General features: G+C 40.2%; 1 pseudogene; it reads left to right on the top strand.

The window, feature by feature from the left end:
• The first annotated feature begins 218 nt into the window (after positions 1-218).
• Positions 219-521, top strand: LOC104985511 (annotated as a pseudogene).
• Positions 522-5,780: the final 5,259 nt, after the last annotated feature.

Here is a 5,780-nt window from a genome sequence, read left to right as displayed (position 1 = left end):
TCAGTCTTTCCCAGCATCAGGGTCTTTTCCAATGAGTCGGTTCTTCACATCAGGTTTCCAAAGTACTGGAGTTTCAGCTTCAGCATCAGTTCTTCCAATGAATATTCAGGACTGATTTCCTTTAGGATGGACTAGTTGGATCTCCTTGCTGTCCAAGGGACTCTCAAGAGTCTTCTCCAACACCACAGTTCAAAAGCATCAATTCAAGGATTTGAAAGATGGCGGACAACGTGGACCAGCAACGAACTACCGACACTGTGGAAGAGCCCCTGGATCTCATCAGGCTCAGCCTGGATAAGTGAAGCTACATGAAATGAGAAACGACAGAGAACTTTGAGGCAGGTTACATGCTTATGATCAACATTTAAATATGATATTGGGAGATGTGGAAGAAACTGACAACTATAGAAATTGATGAAACATATGAAGAGATATATAAATCAACAAAACGGAATATTCTGATGCTCTTTGTATGGGGAGACAGTGTTGTGCTAGTTGCCCCGCTGTTGAGAGTTAACTGATAAAAGAATTTATCACATGTGGAAAATGAGCGGTACTGTGTGATTGCCTCTTTGAATATGAAAGATACTCAAGAGAGATCGATGTACATCTTGATACTAAGAAATAACTAAGAATTCTTCCACTCCTGAAATAAGTTGATTTGTAGATAACTCACAGATTCTTCAGCTAAACAACATATTTATTTTTCTCCAACCCCTCCAATAAATGTGATCACCAGGATACAGAGCTTTTTCAGGAGTTGATTTGCTCCACTGTTTTTTGGACAATTTCTGGGTTTCTTCCTTTAAATTACACTTGTCATTTCCTTTTTTTTTTTTTTTAAGCATCAATTCTTCAGCACTCAGCTTTCTTTATAGTCCAACTCTCACATCCATACATGACTACTGGAAAAAACCATAGCTTTGACTAGACGGACCTTTTTGGTAAAGTAATGTCTCTGCTTTTTAATATGTTGTCTAGATTGGTCATAGCTTTTCTTCCAAGGAGCAAGCACATTTTAATTTCATGGCTGCAGTCACCATCTGCAGATATTCCCTACCCAGGGATTGAACCCGGGTCTCCTGCATTGCAGACAGATTCTATACTGCTGAGCCACCAGGGAAGCCCCCGGATTGGAGGGTTCCATGAGAAAACAGGGGAAGATGGAGAGAAGGCAAGAGCAGACAGCTCTCTAAAGTGGGTGTTGAAGCCTGCAGTGGTTGCTGGGGGCATGTGGAGTTAGAATAGGGTTTTTTAAGGCAGGAGAATTTTTTAAATTTATTTTTAATTGGAAGATAATTGCTTTACAGTGTTGTGTTTCTGCTGCACAACATGTATACATATACCCTCCCTCCCTCTTGAGCCTCCCTTCCCACCCACCCTCCCAAACAGGAGAAATTTTTACATGACCATATGCTGATAGAAATGATCCTATAAAGGACGAAAGATTTATACTACAAAGAAATGAAGGGTAATTGCTAGAGCAAATGTTCTGGAGTGGCCAGAGAGTGGTTCAGCTTGAGAGCAGTGCAGCCAGTGGCAGGTGATAGAGGGGAGGCTGCCCACTGCGCTCTGGTGCAGGAGTGATTACAGATGTGATGGTGGGAGTCACAGAAGGTTGAGAGGAGAGGAGGGAGTTTGAAATGATTTTCCAGGAGAGCAGGAGAGGGAATAAACCCTGCAGGGTGGGGTTGCTGTGCACACAAGGGTTCACTTGGGGAACACAGTCGCGAATCTAAAGTAAGACCAGTCAGCATGTGTTTGTGTGGTGTTCTCCAAGCGGATCCAGCTACCTGCTGGCCATTTGATTTGGCAGAGATATAACTGGAGAGTTGCACTGAGCAACAGAGAAGGTGGGGGCTGCGGAGTGGAGGGAACATGCCAGAATCACTCAGACAAAGAACCAGAGAATTTTGGCCAGGAAGGAGGACAGCAAGTATACCTTAACGGGACCCACGGATCGAGGTCTTGGTCCTGTCTGGTTAAAAAATCATTGGAACCAGGCACCAGATAGAGCAGCGAGACTAAGGGTAAGGTGGAAGTGAGAGCAGGTGTAGAGGTGAGAGAGGGGCTACTCAGGGTCCTGGGTGGGGAAGGGGTGCTGTTATTAGTGTAACAAGAGTGCTTTCTCGTTTGTGGGAAAGTCAAGTGCGATTATGAAAGGTTATTGAGAGAACACACACACCAATAACTGCAAGACCTCAGTTCTCCAGCCCTGTCAGCAATTGAGAATCCCATTCATGTGAACCTTCCAGAAAGCAAATACGTAAAGCATATGTTTTATTTTAATAATTCTGATAGGATTCTTTCTAATGGCCAGTTAACTGAGTAGCTTCAGTCCTGTTGCTGAAGGATATTATATTCAATACTTGAATAGAATATGGGCAGGGAGCGAGAGACAGGGTGAGATAGAGAATGCGCAAGCACATAAAGGAATAATTTACCATCAGCCAATATTCTCAAAAACCAGCCATTTCCAGGGAGTTAATAAAGTTTTCACAAGGTAAAAAATGTTATGTTAATAAATGTAGGAAGAGGACTCAATTATTCGCTGACCTTGTTTACTTCCTCTCAATAGCAATAAGCAGAAACTAATGTCTGAAAGACCCAGAAACACAGTAAGAGACTCAAATTAATGTAACCCCAGATTTAGAGCTCAGAGCCGAGGAGTCAATGCCAAGTCGTGTATGCGCCAAGAAGGAGGGAGGGAAGTCCTTAGGTTGATAGTCTGTGACTGGATCCAGATGAGCCCCCTCTAGAACTGAGGGATGAGTGCTCTCAAAATCTGGGAGGATAAAGTTGGCATTTCAAGTATGTTAAGGGAAGGCAGATTATTCCAGAAACAATGATGGGACCACTGCTAGCTCTTTGGGAGGAAAAAAACAGCAGTAAAGCTTTATTCCTACTTCACTCAACAAAAGTAATTCCTAATAAAGATTTAGGAATTTAAAAACTCAACCCAAAAGTCATTAAAGAAAACAGATGAATGTTTTTGTAAACTTGAAGTGATGACTTCTTTGTTTTTTTAACTTATTTTTAATTGGATGATAATTGCTTTACAGTTTCTGCTGTAGTGAGGACTTATTTTAAAGAATGGCAATGAGGTCCAGACCCATGTGATTAAACACACACACATGCACTGTGTAATTTTTCATGTTTCTTGAACACTGTAAATTTTCAATTATTATGACTGACAAGTGGCAGGTTTCCCTAACATTAAAAAAAAAAAAACAAAAAAAAGCCTCTTTAAATCAATAAGGAAAAGACAAGTAGAGAGAAATGGGCAAAAGTCATGTACAGCATTTCATAAAGATGAAACGATGAAACATAAAGGAGGTGAATATATGAACAAATGTTTTCACTAGTCATTGATAACAGTGAGCTATTTCTCACCTACAAGATTTAGCAAAGATTATAAACGTTAACACAGTGTTGTCAAGAGGGTGGGAGAAAACTGTCCTAGGTGTGGAAAGGAGCTTGAATTTGCATCACTTCTTTGGCAATGTCCATCAAAATTTCAAATGTACATACTTTTAATCCCACAGTTCTGTATCTAGGAGTGCATTGTAAGTTCAAGACTTTCTCCTCCTCCGGAGGGGCCATACAGGACATGAGAAGGGCACGAAAATACAATTTTCTTCCTCCTATTACAACACAGAATTGCCCCTTCTCTATAAATTGAAACCAACTCCTAAAGAGAGGTAATAATCTCTCCCACTTTTCCATGTCATTTAATACAGTCACCACCAGAAGTCTAAGCTTCCCATGTTCCTTTCCCTCCGTTCTGACATCCCCTGTGGGGACCCTGGCACTCCATTACCCTGAACCCAGGCTCTTCTTAATAGAATTCAGTCATTGTCTGATCCTTTGTACTCTACTGTGCTACTTTCTAGACTCACCTTCTACTCCAGTCCTGGGTCTCATCCCCTCTCGATGAGGATGAGATGCTAAGTCCCTTTAGCAAATACCCCTTTCCCTCTTGAACACTGGATAGTCCTTCAGACAGGGTAGATCCCATAGCACAGTGAACATATCTCTCATTTTAACAAACCAACTCAAAAAATCTTTTGACTTGACCTCACATTCTTTCAGTTAATGCTCCATTTCTCTATCTTTGTTAGAGTAAAGCTTTTTGAAAGAACTGTTTCATGCTTTCCATCTTTACTTCCTCACCTCCTATTCTGTCTCTGGCGAGTGTCGTTTTTTTTTTTTTTGGCCATGCCATCTTAGTTCCCAGACCAGGGATCAAACCTTCGCCCTCTGCAGTGGAAGTGCAGAGTCTTACTGGACCACCAGAGAAGTCCCTCTCTGGCATGTATTTTTACTGAAGTATAGTTAACCTACTGGGAGGTGCACACATAGGAAGTATACAGCTCAATGAATTATCATAAAGTGAACACACTACGTACCAACCCCCTGAGCAAGAAATAGAATACTGTGCACATGACAGAAATCTTGTTCCTTTTTCTTCTCACTACCATTCCCTCCTCCAAAATAACTACTATTATTATTTTTAACACATCGTTTTGGCTGTTTTTGAAAAAGTGTTTTGGAGTAATGCCATGCATATTTCTTTGCCATGTTTTCTTTTGACCAACATTGTATCTGTGAGATTCACTCAAGCTGTGGAGCTGAGGTTAGTTAGATCACATAAGGGCCTAAGAAATCCAGGTAAGAATAAAAAAAAAAATTTTTTTTCAAAGGGAAAAGAACCCCTTTTCTTTGGAAGGTTTTAATAGAGGAGTGACGTGTCATGATGTTTGCACTAGAAGCTTCACTTGGCTGCTACCCTAAGAACAGACTGTGGGCTGGACGGTGAAAGTGAAACCAGAGACACTGGTTAGGAAGCTGTTGCAACAACCCAATCACACTATTAAATTCTTCAGCTTTAAAAATAAAAGGCATTTTAGGTCAGTCCCTCAGAGGAGCTAAATCAAAGCAGTAATAAACAGAGCTCAGTGCTGGACCTGTGATAATGAGGCCAGCTATCACAATTTAGGCCCAGAAAATAATTAACACCTTCACAACAAAAATAGCCACTGGAAGCAACTGTAATTTTCAAAATTAAAATAGGATAATTTATGGCTGACAATAAATAAAAGCATTGATATTTTGAAACTATGGATCTTATAAGTAAATACTTCATCAAACGTAGAAATCAAACTCAAGGCTAGAAAAATCAATCTAATTTCAACTCCGGGGGGAAGGATGGTATAGTAATGACTCATCAAAAGCTGATTGATAGGCAGTATTAAAGCTATGGATTGCCTAAATATACATAATTGGAGATATAGTAACACCCTATCCAGCTGTAAGGTTTTGCATGTGATTTATATTTATTCTTGCTATTCTCAGCACTTATGGTATCAGAAAGATTTGTCTTCTAGGTAACATGTTTTCAAATGACTCAGTTGAAATCAGGGATTACCTGCGGCTGGATTCTCAGCTATAACTCACATTTTTTCTTGGTTCTGATAATCCTCATCTTTTGAAATGGAAGCTTTAACATTTTTACTTAGATTGAAATATTTGGTTCTGTGTTGGTTTTCACAGCACTCTGGGCAGAAAATGGGACTGGTCTTTGTCAGTTTCAAATCTAGGAACATGACAGACCCCTATCTTAAACCGTATACAACAATGTACTCAAAATGCATTAAAGACTTGAACATAAGACCTGACACTGTAACACCCTGGAAGATACGTACGGATGAGCAACTCAATATTGGTTTTTGCTATGAGCTTTTGGATTTGACAACAAAAGCTACAATAAACAAATGGGA

The sequence above is a fragment of the Bison bison genome, unplaced genomic scaffold, assembly GCF_000754665.1.
Source record: "Bison bison bison isolate TAMUID 2011002044 unplaced genomic scaffold, Bison_UMD1.0 scf7180017864048, whole genome shotgun sequence".
Taxonomy (NCBI): Eukaryota; Metazoa; Chordata; class Mammalia; order Artiodactyla; family Bovidae; genus Bison; species Bison bison.
The sequence above is the reverse complement of the archived record's forward strand: the minus strand, read 5'-3'. Positions and strand labels throughout refer to the sequence as shown.